Below are 18,474 nucleotides of genomic sequence, written 5' to 3'. Positions count from 1 at the left end.
GTTATGCAAAGTGTGGAGATATGTGGGAAAAAGAGGAAGGAGAGAATCAGACTGTGAGACATTTTGAGATGAGACGTTAGACATTTTCCAGTACGGCAGCATTTCAAATTCTGACAACGCCATGGACATCTATTGATGATACTATCTGAGGAGAGGAGGAGGATGATGATGAAGAGGATCTTCAGGACACACAGCCTCCTCTCTGCTCTCAGCTCCACCTGCAGAGAGATAACAGGAGATGATCAGAGAGTGTGAAGCAGTGAGGACTTCAGTCCTGTTCAGAGCAGCAGTCAGCAGCTCAGAGCTCATGAAGGACCACCACTGTCAGACCAACACAAACAAGCCTGTGGCTCCTCTGATTGGCTGACTGTGTGTCCTCTGCTGTCCAATCCTGAAGCTGCTCAGCGTTCTCCTCTCACAGCCTCACTGAGAGTCAAACACTGGATCTTTGTTCTCACACTGACTGTGTTTAGTCCAAACCTGCTGAAAGCAGCATGGACTCACTCCAACCATCTACTGACCTCAGAGTCTGCAGGCTGCAGTCTGGACTCTGCTGGAGATCAACCAGCTGCTGCACATCGGGAGCCTGCAGCTGGTTGTAAAGCAGATGGAGCTCCTTCAGGTGGGAGGGATTGGACTTCAGAGCTGAGGCCAGAGAAGAACAGCTGATCTTTGACAAACTGCAGCCCCACAAGCTGAATAAAGAGAGAAAGCAGCAGAATCAGCGAGGAGGAACCAATCAGATGTATTGATGGAGAAATGAGCAGCTCCACATTACTGAGTCCTGATCAATGAGCTGTTCTGTTGTTGTGGATCTTCATCACACACAACATTCACACTCCTCCTCATGTCCACACACACCAGTCAGCTGCTGCTGAGCTCAGTCCACTCTCTCACTGCAGGATCAGAGTCTCAGATCAGCTGCTTACAAACATTTCTCCTTCTACAACAGGAACAGACAGTCAACTGACCTCAGAGTCTGCAGACCACAGAGTGGACTCTGCAGAAAACCACACAGCTGAGAAACTCCTGAATCCTGCACACGGTTCCAGCTCAGCTCCAGAAGTTTCAGATGTTTCAGGAGGGAGGGGTTGGACTTCAGAGCTGAGACCAGAGAAGAACAGCTGATCTCTGACAACCTGCAGCTCATCAACCTGAATAAAGAGAGAAAGAAGTGAGATTAGAGGACAAAGTTTGATGCGTAAGTGATTGACTACGTTTCAATGCAGTCAGTAACCCTTTGAAAACGGGAATATTATCAATAACCTGGTTACACTCAGTCACGTAAACATCACTAAAATCCTGAATATGTTCATATTCTGGTTTTAAAAACCTGAATTAGACTCCTGGGTTCCTCCTTTTCCAACCTGAATATTTGGTCATATCAACACGTATCAAAATCTCCCCTTTGAAAGGAACATTCATTTGTGTTCTGCACATGTTCTAGGCAGCGTCTGGTGCCAAACCCACCAGAAACACAAACGCAGAGATAAACAAACACGGTGAAACTCAGACGCAGCACCACACTTCTGGAGTCAGGAGGAAACAAAGGACTTCATTATACGGTGGTGTGGATGTGTATGGCACAGCTCCGGCTCCATTTCCACTTTCTTCTTCACATTCTCTCCTTGTATTAAAGGTATAGTGGACGATTTTCTCGAAAAGTCGAAGCCAAACATCTGTTACTCGCCTTTTGAAAAATGCACAGCGCCACACCATCCTACCAGCTCTACTGCTCCACCCGAGGAAACGCCGATCAAATGTTGGAAGCGCGCGAGCGCGAGCTCTTCTTCTCCGGGCGTGCACGGCTCTGTTTACAGTTTCTGCAATCAGCCTCGCTCATAAAGCTTATTCTCCAAAACAGTTACAGTTTCATTATGTCAGGCTTGCCATCGGTAAGTACGAGCTGAAACCGAGGCTCACCGGCTACATAAACACTCTGAATGCGCATGCGCAGATCACGGGAACGAGCGCGCTTGACGGCGTTACGCAAGCATTTCTCCAGCGTGATTAACATGTTGGAGGACCAAAAGCTGAGATTTGCATTCCGAAATTGATTGGCTAAAACATTGTCCACTATACCTTTAATGAAGACCATGAGGAAGAGTCGTGTTCAGTACTGTTGCTGGGTCAGAACCAGCACCAAAGCACAAACAAAGGCCACTGCTGTCGGCCTGGACTGTTCCTGATCCACCGTGCTGCTGCTGCTGCTGCTGTGTTTGGATTTTAATCACATTCTCGGTGCGTTGCGGTTTAGATGGGGATATTCCAACTGATCACAATCACCATGTATGCAGGAGGAACTCTGTCTGCTCATGCATGTAAACGGGTTATTCCCAATGTCTCAGAAAGCAGAATCTGGACCTTAACCTGAATATTGACTACATATAAACGTAGTGACTGAGAGCTGAAGAAGGTTCAGACTGGAAGAGTTTAGAAATGTAAGTTCAAACAGCTGAAGCCAGCAGGAGGAGAAGAGCTCTCATCAACATGCTGCAGAGCTCAGTCCACTCCCTCTCATCACTGATATAGAGAGATAGAAACTTTATTTCCCTTCTTCACTAAAAAAAGAAGTTTGTCTTGGACATGGCTTCATGACAGATTAAAAAACACTCATTCAAACATTCAAACACAACAACAGATGGAGCTGGTGCACGTCAGCTGAGTTTTTTTCCTTGTTCCGACTTTTGTTTTGACTTCCACCAGAAGTCGTGCTGCTCGGAGCGTTTAAAAATGGCGCCACCTGCTGTCAGTTTGGAGCTGCTCCCTGGATCAGCGCAAACGCTACGAACGGCTCCGGCCTGCTTCTCCTTGTCTCTGCTTTGGAAGCTTGGCAGATGTTTCATATGACGCTGCTCTGTGTTTCCAGCAGCAGCATCAGAAATGAACCTCAGATCTCAGCCGTGATCAGAGTTTCAGCCCCTTGGTCAGCAGAATGAGGAGCGCTTGTTCACTTCTGTCTTTGCTATTTGAAATGTTTGGAGCGGGTTTGGGGGTCACTCCTGTAAAAATAGAACCCGCTACTGAAATGAAAATGTGCTTTGTTCATCCAGCTTCACGCTGCATGAAGGAAGTCTGACCCCGTCCAGCTGGTCTGTTGGGCCAGGGGACGCTACAACAGGGAAGAACAGGGCCGCTGGTTTAGTGCTGTTTAAAACAGTTACTGAAGAGGAGATGAATGATTGATATTTACTCAGTTCTACACAGCAGCTCACATATTGTGGGTTTTTATTAGTTTAGAACAGTTTTAAACTCAAAAACCTGTTTTTGTTTTAATGTTGTTCAAGTCTGAATACTTAGTTTTAACCTCTTCTACACAGAACTCAAATCCTTCAACATTTGCTTCTGAATATTTTCTGACTTTGGTTTGTAAATGTGAGCTGAAATGAGTTAGAAATGAGTGAATCCTCTTCAGATGAGACTGATCAGACTGATCCTTGGTGTCCATTTCTTCTTCTTCAGAAGGTTGGAGCTCTGAGGAAGTGAAAGAAGAACTGGGGTTCTTCTTCTCCTCCCTGATTTGACCTTTGATCTTTTGGAGAGCTGAACTGATGTGAAGACCAAACAGAAGCAGAGTCCAGTGGAGGACATGTCAACAGCCAAGCTTACTGGACAGAAAGCCAACAAGTCCAGAGTCTGCAGAGCTGCTGAGAGTCTGGAGCTCCAGCTGGGAGATCAGTGACAGCTTGATCCAGGAGAGATCAGCCTGCTCTGAAAGCTGAAGGTCAACATGGAGCGTGTCAGAGGTTCACAGTCAATGATCCACTGCAGCTCCTTTCTTCTTCTAGCAAGCTTTGAAATGCGGAGCTGCACACGGCTCTGCCACCGTCACAGGACTAAAGAGCAGAGAAGAAGCTCCGTTTCTCCTGGAGATCCTCAGAGTGGATCACTCTCAGATCAGCCTGATGTCTGACCTTTAGTGTCAACACAACTTTCACTGAAACACACTCAAACATGGAGTCTGACCTCAGAGTCTGCAGACCACAGAGTGGACTCTGCAGAAAACCACACAGCTGAGAAACTCCTGAATCCTGCACATGGTTCCCACTCAGGTCCAGATGTCTCAGGAGGGAGGGGTTGGACTTCAGAGCTGAGGCCAGAGAAGAACAGCTGATCTCTGACAAACTGCAGTTCGTCAACCTGAATAAAGAGAGACAGAAGTGAGATTAGAGGACAAAGTTTGATGTTGAAGTGACTGAGAGCTGAAGAAGGTTCAGACTGGAAGAGTTTAGAAATGTAAAGTCCAAACAGCTGAAGCCACCAGGAGGAGAAGAGCTCTCATCAACATGCTGCAGAGCTCAGTCCACTCTCTGTCCAAACAACACCTGGAATCCTCCTAAACTCCTCTCAGTCCTTTGACTCCAACAGATTCTACCTTCAGACAGTGAACTGACCTCAGAGTCTCCAGGTTACAGTTTGGACTCTCCAGTCCAGCACTCAGAATCTTCACTGATGAATCCTTCAGGTCGTTGTCACACAGGACCAGATGTTTCAGATGGGAGGGGTCAGAGGTCAGAGCTGAGGAGATCACTTCACAGTGAGGATCAGAGAGTCCACATCGAGAAAGACTGTAATGAGACACAGAGAGGACAGGACATTATGAGAGAGGACACTTTGTTGGACGGTTGGACATCAGACCTGCTCTCCTGTAGAAACTCCACAACCTGCCCCGCTGCACTGAGCTGCAGGTCTTTAGTCCTGTTCCTGCTGAGTCTGACAGGAATTATTTCATCAGATGGAAACAGTCTCAAGAAGATCAAGAGAAGATCTGCTGCTTTACTTTCACTTTGTCTGAGGGCTGATGAGAGGAATTCAAAAACTGGAATATATTTGAACATTCCAGACAAGAACAGGCTGAATGTGAATTAGAACATGAAGGAAGACTGACAGTCTCAGTCTGAACAGATCCTGAGAACTGAGCCAACCTCTGGAGGGGATTGTTTACATTTAGTAACAGCAGGAAATGTAGAGAATAATGGGACGAGTGGACTGATGGGTTCTTCATGACAGATCATTGAGGAACATCTCCACAGAGGAACTACAGGAACTACTTTCTACAATCATCACTGAGACACTGATCATGAAGACTTGTGGACTCACTCAGCCTTCCTGCAGTTCCTCACAGCTGGGATCAGTCTCCGTCGTCCCTCCTCTGATGTGATGTACGTCTTCGGGTTAAACTCCTCCAGGACCTGGTCTGACATCTGCAGCATGTAGGCCAGAGCTGAGCAGTGGATCATAGAGAGTCTCTTCCCAAATCTGCTCTTTGACAGGAACTCTTGGATGTCCTGCTGGACTGAGAGGTCCTTCATCTCCATCAGACAGTGGAAGATGTTGATGCTTCTGTCAGGAGACGCTTCTTTACTGTTGATCTTTTTCAGGTTCTGGATGACTCTCTGGATGGTTTCTGGACTGATCTCTGTCCGACCCAGCAGACCTTCTAAGAGTCTCTGGTTGGATTCCAGAGAGAGGCCATGAAGGAAGCGGACAAACAGGTCCAGGTGGCCGTTCTGACTTCTGAGGGATTTCTGAAGGATGACCTTCAGGAAAACATGGAGAGATGTGAAATCATGTTCCTCCCCAACGAAGGTCTTCAGCTCATCTGTCCTCCTGTTGGTGAAACAGTGGAACATGAAGGCTGCAGCCAGAAACTCCTGAACACTCAGATGGACAAAGCTGTAGACGTCTTTCTGAAAGATCACAGACTCTCTCTTGAAGATCTGAGTACAGATTCCAGAGAACAGCGAGGCCTCAGTTACATCCAGACCACACTGCTCCAGGTCTTCTTGGTAGAACAGGATGTTTCCTTTGTCCAGATGTTCCAAGGCCATCCTGCCCAGCTTCAGAAGAATCTCCCTGTCAGCCTCCGTCAGCCCCTGTGGACCCGTCTCAGGTCCTTCATGGTACTTGAGCTTCTTCCTGTGAGTCTGAACCAGCACAAAGTGGGAGTACATGTCAGTCAGGGTCTGGGGCAGCTCTCCTCTCTGCTCGGTGCTCAACATGTGCTCCAGAACTGTAGCAGTGATCCAGCAGAAGACTGGGATTCCACACATGATGTGGAGGCTCCTGGAGGTCTGGATGTGGGAGATGATTCTGCTGCTCAGCTCCTCATCACTCAGCCTCCTCCTGAAGTACTCCTCCTTCTGGGCGTCAGTGAAGCCTCGCACTTCTGTCAGTCTGTCCACACATGCTGGAGGGATCTGATGGGCCGCCGCCGGTCGGGAAGTGATCCAGACCCGAGCCGAGGGCAGCAGATCCCCCCGGATGAGGTTAGTGAGCAGCTCGCCGACTGAAGACTGCTGGGAGACGTCAAGCAGCCGCCGGCTGCTGCTGAAGTCCAGAGAAAGTCTGCTTTCATCCAGGCCGTCAAAGATGAAGAGCAGCTTGCAGACAGCCAGCTCCTCTGCCGTCAGCTTCTGGAGCGTGGGATGGAAAACAGCCAGCAGCGAGAGGAGGCTGTACGGCCGCTCTCCCAGCAGGTTCAGCTCCCTGAAGGAGAGCACCACCAGCACACTGACATCCTGGTTCTCCAGGCCCTCGGCCCAGTCCAGAGTGAACTTGAGCACCGAGAAGGTTTTTCCACTGCCGGCCACGCCGCTGGTCAGGACCACTCGGATGTGTGTGTGCTGCTGGGCCGAGGCTTTGAAGATGTCCTGAACCCTGATGGCAGTGTGACGGAGGCTCTCCTTCCTGGAAGCTGTCTCCAGCTGCTGCAGCTCAGGTTCCCTCTGAAGCTCCTGACTGAGTCCCTCTGTGATGTGGAGCTCAGTGTAGATCCTGTTGAGGAGGCTTCCTCCTCCTGCTTCATCACTTCCTTCAGTCACACGTTCACATCTCCTCCTCAGACTCTTCTTATGTTCTTCTAGAAGCTGCTGCAGACCCACACCTGCTCAGAGACAACAACAACAATCACACTGCACACACACAACAAGCTTTCATGTCTCTACAACACAACAAGTCCCAGTTCCTCAGCAGACACATGTCCACTCTTACTTCTGGATCTTTCTGGCTGCTCCTCACAGACATCAGTCCTCTTCTCTCTGTGGACACCAAGCAACATTTACTCTGAGCAACACAACACACAGCAGAGACACAAAGATCTTCAACTCTCACACTGCTTCAAAATACTGGAGCTGAATCTGAAAGTGAGCTCAACATCTCTCACTCTGCTTTGGAGGAAATAAAAGAAAAACACTTTCTTACTTTGAGTCTGAAGGTCCAGGTTCACCACTGAAGCCTGGTGGAAGTAGTTTAGACCAGTCACTCTTCAGAGACAACCTGCTGGAACCTGAAGACTCTGCTGTGGGTCTACACACACACACACACACACACACACACACACACACACACACACACACACACATACTGTGTGTTACTTTAGAAACATTTACAAACATAATAAGGGGTAAAGCACAAGCAATTTGAAGAATTGTGGGCGCCTTTAAATGACTTTATGAAGAAATGATGTATTCTTGTAAGGACATTGAGTGTGACGGTTTATTTATTTACCTTTTTTGGGGGGTTATATTTTATTTATTTATTCATTCATTTATTTATTTTCATGCATTTTTTGGGCTATTGCTTGCTTTTTGACACATTTGTATTTGTTTGTGTGTTTTTGTTTTTGGAAAAATGTTAAAAAGACATTGATGGAAAAAAAAAAAAGTTTAAAATATCCAATAAATTTGGTTCCACTTCACGATTGTGTCCCACTTGTTGTTGATGCTTGACAAAAAATTAAATTTGATATCTTTATGTTTGAAGCCTGAAATGTGGCAAAATTTTGAAAAGTTCAAGGAGGCCGAATACTTTCACAAGGCACTGTAAATGTCAAACTTGGAGAGGAAGGGTCTCACACACACACACACACACACACACAGACACACACACACACACACACACACACACACAGACACACACACACACACACACACACACACACACACACACACACACACACACACACACACACACACACACACACACACACACAGAGTTTGGTAAACACAGCTCATGCTAATGTGGATCAATAACTGTTTCTGCTTCATGTCTGTGCTGTAGCAACACAACATCCACCCCCGTCACCACCACCATTAGGTCAGTCACACTGAATCAATCAGAAAATGTTCTTTTCAACGTATCAGGTGGTTCGGTCAGTCTACTTTGTCGGTTTTCCCACTTTTAGAATTAAATTCAGGAGCGTCTCCATTCTCACTGGATCCAAATCTATCATCTCACACTGAACTGTTTCAACTGTATCAGAGACAATTTCCTGCCAAAACACAGTCGATACACACCGGAATGGATGAAATGAAATAGAAACACTTTCTTACGTTGTGTCCGAAGGTCCACGATCAACACTGAAGTTTGGTGGATCATCTCTGGACCAGTTACTCTTCAGAGACAACCTGAGAGTCAAATAAGAGGATTCAGAAACAGCTTTCATGGTTCAGTCAGTTCACTGGAAACACAGCATGACAGAGGTCAAAGGTCACACCCACTCCACCCAATCAGGAGTTTGACAGTAGGTTCAAATGTTCTGTTGGCTCATCGACAGATCAGAGAGGTTCTGACATTTACACACTTTCATTCAACATGTGAGACGTACAGTGCCTTGTGAAAGTATTCGGCCTCCTTGAACTTTTCAAAATTTTGCCACATTTCAGGCTTCAAACATAAAGGTATCACATTTTACTTTTTTTGTCAAGAATCAACAACAAGTGTGACACAATGGTGAAGTGGAAAGAAATGTATTTGATATTTTAAACTTTTTAAACAAATAAAAAACTGAAAAGTGGGGCGAGCAACATTATTCGGCTCCTTTACTTTCAGTGCAGCAAAGTGACTCCAGAAGTTCAGTGAGGATCTCTGAATGATCCAATGTTGTCCTAAATGACTGATGATGATAAATAGAATCCACCTGTGTGTAAACAAGTCTCCGTATACATGCACCTGCTCTGTGATCGTCTCAGGGTTCTGTTTAAAGCGCAGAGAGCATCATGAGGACCAAGGAAGACACCAGGCAGGTCCAGACACTGTTGTGAAGAAGTTTAAAGCCGGATGTGGATACAAAAAGATTTCCCAAGCTTTAAACATGTCAAGGAACTCTGTGCAAGCAATCATGTTGAAATGGAAGAAGTATGAGACCACTGCAAATATGCCAAGACCCGGCCGTGCCTCTAAACTTTCATCTGGAACAAGGAGAAGACTGATCACAGATCAGCCAAGAGGCCCAGGATCCCTCTGGATGAACTGCAGAGATCTACAGCTGAGGCAGGAGAGTCTGTCCAGAGGACAACAATCAGTCCTGCACTGCACAAATCTGGCCTTTATGGAAGAGTGGCAAGAAGAAAGCCATTTCTCACAGATATCACAAGCCATAAGTCACCTGGGAGACACAGCAAACATGTGGAAGAAGCTGCTCTGGTCAGATGAAAGCAAAATCCAACTTCTTGGCCACAATGCAAAACGATATGTTTGGCGTGAAAGCAACACAGCTCATGACCCTGAACACACCATCCCCACTGTCAAACATGGTGGTGGCAGCATCATGGTTTGGGCTGCTTTTCTTCAGCAGGGACAGGGACGGTGGTTAAAACTGACGGGAAGATGGATGGAGCCAAATACAGGACCATTCTGGAAGAAAACTTGTTGGAGTCTGACACAGACCTGAGACTGGGACGGAGATTTACCGTATTGGCCCGAATATAAGACAATGTTTTTTTTCAAAAACTGCATCCTCAAAAGTGGGGTCGTGTTATAATCGCGGACTTATGGTAGATGGTCAGTACGCATCTGCACCGCTAGATGGAGCCAAAGTATCACTGACCAGAGAGCGAGTGGAGTGATGAAATGAGATCAAATGATCTGATGAAAAATGGCGGATCATCTGGAACAAAGGGGCTCGAACGCTGGACAACTGAGCAAACAACAGAGGAGAAGTTATGATACCAACTTTAAACTGATGGTGATCAACGCAGCAGAGTCATCAAACAACTGCCAAGCCGCCAGGAGATCTGGTGTAGCAGAGCCTCGTTCTTATTGGAGAGCACAGAAAAAACGCCTACAGGTGCTAACACTATGAGAAAAGCTTTCAGTGGTCCCAGGAGCGACGCTTCAGAGAGACTGATTGAAGGGTGAGTGAATACATCTCTGAAAAATGGAAAGACGGAATGCCCACCACCAGAGCCTGATTCAGCTGAAGGCACTGGAAAGTTATTTACATCATTTATGCAGTTTTGACCCCTTGAGGCTTCTTATTTGTTGCTTATTGTTTCTTATTTTGAGAAAGAGAATATATTTTTTCAATACTGTAGCAATATTTTTTCATTTTATATCTCGTGAAATGTTATTTCAGTTGTGAGTTTTGAGTTTATAATAATTGTATAATAAAAAGTTGTTCTATGAGTGACCTGTCTTCAGCATTTTTTTTTTTTTCACAAAATGATCTTTGAAAAATAGGGGTCGTGTTATAATCGGAGTCGTCTTATACGCCAATACGGTATCTTCCAACACGACAATGATCCAAAACATGAAGAGAAGAGAGACTCTGCAGGAGCAGCTGACGTCTCTTACCTGTCCACACCTGATCTGTCCTCCTCTTCATCCACACCAGACATCTTCAGTCACTGAGAGAGGAAGCAGCAACACACACACACACACACACACACACACACAAACACACACACACACACACACACACACACACACACACACACGCATTGGACACTCATTGACATCATGCATTTCCTAGCCCCTTACCCTAACCCTAACCATTAAAAATAAATGCCTAACCCTAACCTGTGCCCTGAACCTAACCTAAACCCAATTGTAACCCTAAATCAAAAACCAAGTCTTAACCCTCAAAAAGGTCAAAAAAGGCCTTTTGAAAAGTTAGGACTGGCAAAAATGTCCTCACTTTGCAAAAATGTCCTCACTCTGTTGGTGAAATACGAATTTTGGTCCTTACTTTTGGGTATGTACAAGAACACACACACACACACACACACACACACACACACACACACACACACACACACACACACACACACACAGTCTCGTATTTCTATCCTTGTGGGGACCTTCCATTGACTCCCATTCATGTCTAGCCCCTAACCCTAACCCTTACCCTAACCCTAACCCACACCACAACAAAGCCTAACCCTAAAGAAATGTTTTTGCACTTTTACTTTTTTCAGTAACAACAACATGGTCAAGAAAACACTGTTTCTCCTACTTAGGACCGGAAAAAGGTCCCCACAAGGCACGTCGTTTCACGTTTTGCTATCCTTGTGGGGACATTTGGCCCCGACAAGGATAGAAATACGAGAACACACACACACACACACACACACACACACACACACACACACACACACACACACACACACACACATACACACACACGTTTCTTCAAATCAATGTTCAGATCAATAATCACCATTCCCTCGCCCCCGGTCTGACTGTCCTCAGTGGCCCCCCGCCCCACCAGCACGGGGACCGGCCCACGTCCCAGAAGGCCCAAGGGCTCTGCGGCAATGTGGGCGACGCACCACACCTGTCTGGAAACACGGACCAAAGAGTAGAACGCACACGAGTCAGAGGGCGAAGGTGAAAACCCGCAATGTCATGACAGTGAGGGCCGGGCTGTGGTGGGACCCCGGGGCCCCCTGGAAGCCCCGAGGACACCACCGGCCCGTCTCACCCGCCCCGTCAGGGAGGCGGAGCTTCAGCCAGTGTGACAGGACCCCAAAGCCCTCGGTGAAAAAGAGATTTCTGATCAAATAAGTTCAAACAGTAAATGATCAATAATCAGAGTCAGATGAAAAGAGCAGAGTCTGTCATGGATCAGAGCTGAAATGAGTCCACAGAGTGAATCCCGGGTGTGAAGGGTGAGCCGCTCTCACAGCCGAGGTCTTCCAGGTCCAGGAACAGCAGCAGTCTGGCTCCAGGTGAGAAACTCAGCTTTTTAGAAAACCTCCTTTCTGCTGAAGCTCCTCAGAGGGTTCACACTGCTTCCTGACTAGACACACTGACCTCTGACCCTCAGGAGTCCAGCTGGAGAACTGGCCTTGGACCAGTTCACTGAGGGGGTTCTGCTGTGTGAGCATGCGCAGTGTGCACGGAGGGAAAGAGGGAAGCAGAGATGAAAAAAACTTTTTTTTTCAACTTTAAAACCACCTTGTTTGAAATGTAGAGATGACAATTTATGATTCCATTAACATTTTAGTTGAGAGTAACACAGGTATATGATTTACTTAATTTCTTCAAATGACAGTCTGAGAAACTAAGTGATCAAGATAAGAAATACTTTGGTTGAAATAACCTTTAATTTTATTATTTTTGTTGAAATAAAATTTGTGTGTGTGTGTGTATGTATATATGTGTGTGTGTATGTATATATAATATATACATATATATATATATATATATATATATATATATATATATATATATATATATATATATATATATATATATATATATATATGTATACACACACACACACACCGTAAATCCTCTTATAGTAGCCGGGGCTTTTATTTCTCTTAAGTGTAGCTGGCACCGGCTTTTTTTGGCACTGCAACTAGCAGGTCGACCGTGCACCCGCCAACGATCGGCTTTTTTTTTTTTTACACTCCTTTCACACTGCATGCAGACCCGCGTCTGGCTGCCTGCTGGCGAGATGCGACGCTGCGTTTTCCTGCACTGATGGCGTCCCACGTTGATGACATCATCAGCGCGACGGAGCAAAACGAAAGTAAACAATGCAGCGGAACACAGTCCCGTTACCTGTAGATGAATCTCCTCTTCCCCATGGACCAGGGGAAGCTCTCTGGTCTCGCTATCTTGAAGGATATCTCACGCTGTGTCCAGAAACAACAACTAGCGCGCTAACGTAGCCGTGTCGACGTCATCATGTAAGTTCCCGGATGTGTCCCTCCCACTAAAAGCCGGTAGAAAGTGACCCGGTAAATTACCAGGCTGATTGCAGGGTCGAACGACCCAGGTCAGAATCGCGGTAAAACTCTTTCCCACTGCCATGAGGAGCCAATAGTTAACGGGTTTAAACGAGTTATTTTGGCCAGTGGGAAAGGGGTAAGAGAAAGGCTTCTATTTTAAAATTTTCAAAAAGAGCAGGGAGATCTTTTGTGTCAATTTGAACCCAGTATCATGTACTGAGCTCATTTATTTTTTCAATCAATGTAAAAAAATTAAATCTCAACATCGAGTTTAATGTTTTCTGTCCCTCCGCCATTTTTGCCGGACGCATGTAGTACACACAGTCGCCATACCAGGAGGACTGGCGCTGTAGCACAGACTACTGTCAGTACAGTGCTGTAGCGCTTCAAAGAGAGAAAAAAAAAAACATGTTTGTATTTGGAGGAGGCTTTTACGAGCTTTCTTCAAAGACGCACCCGGTCATTAAAGGAGACGGGCTTTTAATGGAATACAGGTCATTATTAGAAGATTTACGGTGTGTATACATATATATATATATATATATATATATATATATATATATATATATATATATATATATATATATATGTATGTATTAGTTATGTCACTATTAAAGCGGACCTATTATGCTATTTTTCAGTCACGTCATATAGGTCACAGAAGCCCAAAAACATAGTATATAAGTTTGCTTTCCCCAAATTCATCCTATGTTCGGAGTTTGAGCGGTCTAAAAAGTGGCTCTGAGGAGCCCCCCTCCGAACAGCCTGTTTTTCACAGCCTACTTTCCGAGATGCACTTGAACGCAACTGGCCACTACCACTCTCTCACACACGGTGGGGGCACAGTCAAAGCCACATCTCCTCGACTGTCTCAGCTTAAGTTTCAGTTTCATTTTCAAAAATGTGGTGTAGCAAGACAAGGAGGAAAAAGACAATTTTCAAATTTGAACGTCTTAATGAGGCTACGGCAGCACATACTACTATAACAACCTATCCGGGGGCCGGCCAATGGCTGGATCCTCTTCGGGGGGTGGGGGGGGTGGGGGTGGGGGGGGGGGGGGGGGGGGGGGGGGGGGAGTGGTGTTCCTCTTGTTGATGTCGACAAAGTAAGATTTCAGAATCTTCAGGGCTGAGTTGTTGTGACAGCGCAAGCTGGCCGAGCGAGTCCGGTGACGGACGGTGCGGTGCTCACTCGGAGCACGGAGCGTCAGGGTGCCCGGGGGGGTCGTGGGTTTTCATAACCCACCAACCCTACGTAAATCACGCCTGTGAACTACTCTAACTCTAATGCTAAAATGATGCTAATGCTAAAACAATGCTAATCTGATAATCGCTATGAAAAAGATGGCTCGCTCTGGTCCGACTCCGACTTGTAGGGGAGGCATCTGTTTCTATAGGGCTGTACTCGACGTACGATGGGTGCAGACAGGGCCGGCCCGGGCTTCAGAGGCGCCCTAGGCGAGCCCGAGACAAGCGCCCCTTGGGAGCGTGTTTTTCGAGCGGTCCCGACATTTGTTGAGCGGGGGGGGGGGGTGCGCGCGCTGATGAGCAATGCCGAACAATACCGATCAGTGCCGGGCAGGGCCGAGGACGAGGAGCGCAGTGCGTTGGACCGCTGCACAGCTGGGCACACGGAACACAGAGCGTCGTGGCGCCCCTTGTACGACCGCGGCGCCCCCCTCGGGACGTGGCGCCCTAGGCGGCCGTCTAGTTCGCCTATGCCTAGAGCCGGCCCTGGGTGCAGAGGCGTGGGCGATACGTACGTTGGATGCCATCATCCAGCCAATCACAAAATTCAAATGTAGTAAACGCTGTTAAACCACTTGGGGCGTTAGTAAGACAGTTTTGTCACAAAAATAGGATTTTAAACAAGTTTGCACTAAATTGTAAAAGTAATGTCAGAAACGAGTAGACAATAATATAAGTCATGCATTTATACAGTTTATCAGCAAAAAAAAGTGATTTGGGGGTTAGTTGCTTAAGAGTGGAGTGCGCAATTAAGGGGGGTTACTGAATTTTTCACTTGCGGGGGCTCATACAGAGGCTCTGGGAGGTAACATGACTGTAAAGACACCTTTTTAAAGTGAATTTTGCATAATATGACTCCTTTAAAAAATGCCTGGTCCTGACGGTGTGGTCTCCAGTTCTCAATAGGGGGCACTAAAGCGCGGTGCTCAGGGTGCAGTCCTCAGGGTACGGTCCTAAAAGTGCTGTCTCCAGCGCGGCAGACATATATTATTGACTCTGTTTGATCAGAAAATGATGGATCTCTGTTTCAGGCTCTGCCGCTGATGTGTTCAGGTGCTGGACAAGAACAAACCAGAGACTGGAACCACTGAGAGCAAAGAGACTAAAGAAAGAACTGAAGCCTTGAAATGAGCTTTTTACTTTCACTTTCATCAAGTCTCAGTTCTCAGTGAGAAAAAGAGACAAAGGAAACCAAGCAAGGCAACTCAGAGCAAATGTTGAAGATAAAGCATGAAATCAATCCATGGGTTCAGTTTTCAGCTTGAAATGACTCTAAAAGCAGCGAAACATCGGGACACAGGGAGACAGTGAGGCTCATTAAAACTCACATTTCTTCCTGTGGACCAGTCAGATGGAGCAGAGATCCTGGAGACACGGAGACTTCACTCTGCTCTCTGGAGTCAGAACGGCGCTTTTATATCAGAATCATGATGAAAAAGAAGAGAACCTTCTGAAGTGAAGCGAGAAACGCGCCAGGGGAACAGGAAAAGATTCTTAAAGGAGACGCAGCTCGCTGCTCTGGAGGACTGGTGGAACGTTCACGAACGTACAAACGCACAAACAGGAAGCGTCTGGAGACGGGAGTAGAGCCGGGGTTTCAGACTAACTAGTTTTCCTGTTAGTTGTTGACCGACTTTCTTTCACTTCCCTTGTAGTAATCTCTGTTACCATCTTGAGATGAATCCGTGGTGCAGGGAAGACAGGGATGACATCAGGTTGAGTTTTCGGTCTCTTTTACTGAGCGTTCAAGCATCTCGAGCAACATGCTAACAAAAACCGAACGGACTACGTCACAGCCGCATCACTAGGAGGTATCACTCCGCCTCCTATGTGGGCACTATTTTACCTGCGTATACATGCATGGCACTATATACTACACCCCTTGTTGCTGGTCGATGTTAAAACCAGACAAACAAACGTTACAGTCGTATAATCCGTGATTAACAAGCAGTGAGGTGTTTTTCCGAGCCGTCGTTAAACGCATCATATTCACCAAACCAGCCACAGAAACTTTGCAGGGTTTTTGTCCCTAAACAACCTGTGTCAGGTGAGTAATGCTGCTCCATGCAGATAGTGTTAGCTAAACGATGACTCATTAATAGATGCCAATATATCCTGTAATGTCACTTGCCTGGCTTGTTCCTCATTAAACACTGAGCTTTTCTCCTGACGACAGAGAGGAGGGCCTGCTGGGAGGAGGAGAGATACAGACAGTAATGATTATCAACTGAGCAAAAACAAAGACAAACCTTCATATTTAAGATCATTACTTCAATTTTTATCAATTAAACAAATTTATTTTCCGAATTGCCGCCATCAAAAGCACACACACACACACACACACACACACACACACACACACACACACACACACACACACACACACACACACACACACACACACACAAACAAGAGAGACACTGTCCCAGTCTCTGTGACCACACAGTGGGGGGTCTGTTGCTCAGTCCAGCCTTGTGGATGCTCTTCACACAGTTCCTGTATTAAATCTTCTTGTCATCCTTCTGTAAAGAAAGTCTCTCAGGCTGTGTGGTCTTCAGTAGGGGGCTGGACAGTTCCCCCAGCTCCAGACTCAGCAGGACCTCGGGGAATGGATCCTCAGCATCCGGGGAGAGTTCTCCTCGGCTGTACCTCCTCAGCAGGCTCCTGTCTCTGGGTCTCGGTGCACTCCTCCACTTCTCCAGGAGCCCCTGGGACACCCGGATGGACTGCATCCCCAGCAGAGAGCCCAGGGCCTGGGCGTCGTTCAGGTCCGACCCCGCAGCATCCACAAGCTGACCTACGGTGAGGGTCCCAGACTGGATCAGCCTTCCGGTCAGGCCAGGGGTTGAGGCTCCGCTGATGTCCAGTCTGGCTCCGTGGATCAGGGGTTCTTTCAACAGCCAGTGCAGAGAGTCGGCTTTCAGGAGGAACCTTCTGTGTGAAAATAAGGCCCAGTATTTAAATAAACTTTGGTAAAATGCAGCTGTTAACTGGTAGCTGTTATCGTTAAGGAGACAGCCAAACAATTCCTCGGAATTGAGACATAAGGAACCGGTTCTACAAAAGAACCGGTTCTCGATTCCCATCCCTAGCGGGGGGTGGGGGGATGGGGGTGAGGAATCTCACAGGACACACTGTGGGCCTGCTTCTGAAGCCCACACGTTTTTTTTCCTTCTCTGTCACGCTGCACCTCCCCTGACACCCTCTGGCGCCCCCCAGGGGAGGCGCGCCTCACACTTTGAAAACTGCTGAACTAAAACATCTTTCCATCCCCTGATTCCTGATAAAAACAATAAGATCATCTGCACAGGCCGCTAAAATCATGCTTTCACTGAAACCCGGTAAAAACACACCCTGCAAACTGGAACGTAGCTTAGTGAGGAGGGGCTCCAGGGAGAGCGCATAGAGCATCCCAGATAGTGGGATGCTTTATGTGCTCTCAGCATTACCATTGCAACAACACATCATCAGCAAGGTAAAACTAACCTGTCTCACAACGGTCTAATCCCAGCTCACGTTCCCTATTAGTGGGTGAACAATCCAACCTTGGTGACTTCTGCTTCACAATGATAGGAAGAGCCGATGGGTTCAGAAAGCGACGTCACTGTGAACGCTTGGCCGCCACAAGCCAGTTCTCCCTGTGGCAACTTTTCTGACACCTCCTGTTTAAAACCCAAAAAGTCAGAAGGATGGTGAGGCCCCGCTTCCACGGTCTGTACTCATACTGCAGCACCTGGTTGGCATCAGTGGTCCTGTGGTTCTACCTGACAGACAGAGCTATGTGTGTTTGTCTTGCCAGCTCTGAATCCTCCTCTGCTCTTCTGTCTTCTGGGGTTCCACAGGGCTCAATCTTGGGGCCACTGCTTTTCTCTCTTTATCACCACTGGGGTCCATCCTGAGAAGACACGGCATCTCCTTTCACTGTCATGCAGACGACAGCCAGATCTATGTCCCGTTAAAGAAGAAAGCATGAGAGTGTAGTGGTCAGCTCACTGGAGTCACAGTAAGAGGGTATTGTGTTTGAGTCCTGGCCTTCCTGTTTGTAGTTTACGTGTGTGGTTTTTCTCCAGGGACTCTGGTTTCCTCCAAAAACATGTTTGAGCTTCACTGTGTCAGGGTCCTGCACCCTACCCTCTCTGGTCTCCTGTGTTGTTAGTCTGACGTCCGTCACCTGCTGTCTTCTGCTGCACCTCATGTTTCTCCCTGTTATCCAGTCGGGTCCCGTCTCGTTCCCCCGCCCCACTGTCTTTAGTTCCATCTCCCC

The 18,474-nt window shown here is 47.0% G+C and overlaps 2 long non-coding RNA genes across 2 annotated transcripts; both read right to left on the bottom strand.

Annotated features, from left to right (window-relative positions):
• Positions 1 to 634: 634 nt before the first annotated feature.
• On the bottom strand, positions 635 to 4,007 carry LOC115395844 (uncharacterized). The gene is made up of 3 exons (XR_003932327.1): positions 3,967 to 4,007; positions 972 to 1,154; positions 635 to 695 (listed from the first exon to the last, which is right to left on the bottom strand). It is a non-coding gene; the product is annotated as an uncharacterized LOC115395844 (long non-coding RNA).
• A 2,984-nt stretch (positions 4,008 to 6,991) lies between these two features.
• Positions 6,992 to 15,981, bottom strand: LOC115395839 (uncharacterized). The gene is made up of 6 exons (XR_003932322.1): positions 15,539 to 15,981; positions 11,441 to 11,561; positions 10,576 to 10,628; positions 8,334 to 8,408; positions 7,204 to 7,308; positions 6,992 to 7,040 (listed from the first exon to the last, which is right to left on the bottom strand). It is a non-coding gene; the product is annotated as an uncharacterized LOC115395839 (long non-coding RNA).
• Between the last annotated feature and the right edge of the window lie 2,493 nt (positions 15,982 to 18,474).

This window comes from Salarias fasciatus, chromosome 10, assembly GCF_902148845.1.
Source record: "Salarias fasciatus chromosome 10, fSalaFa1.1, whole genome shotgun sequence".
Classification (NCBI taxonomy): domain Eukaryota; kingdom Metazoa; phylum Chordata; class Actinopteri; order Blenniiformes; family Blenniidae; genus Salarias; species Salarias fasciatus.
The sequence above is the reverse complement of the archived record's forward strand: the minus strand, read 5'-3'. Positions and strand labels throughout refer to the sequence as shown.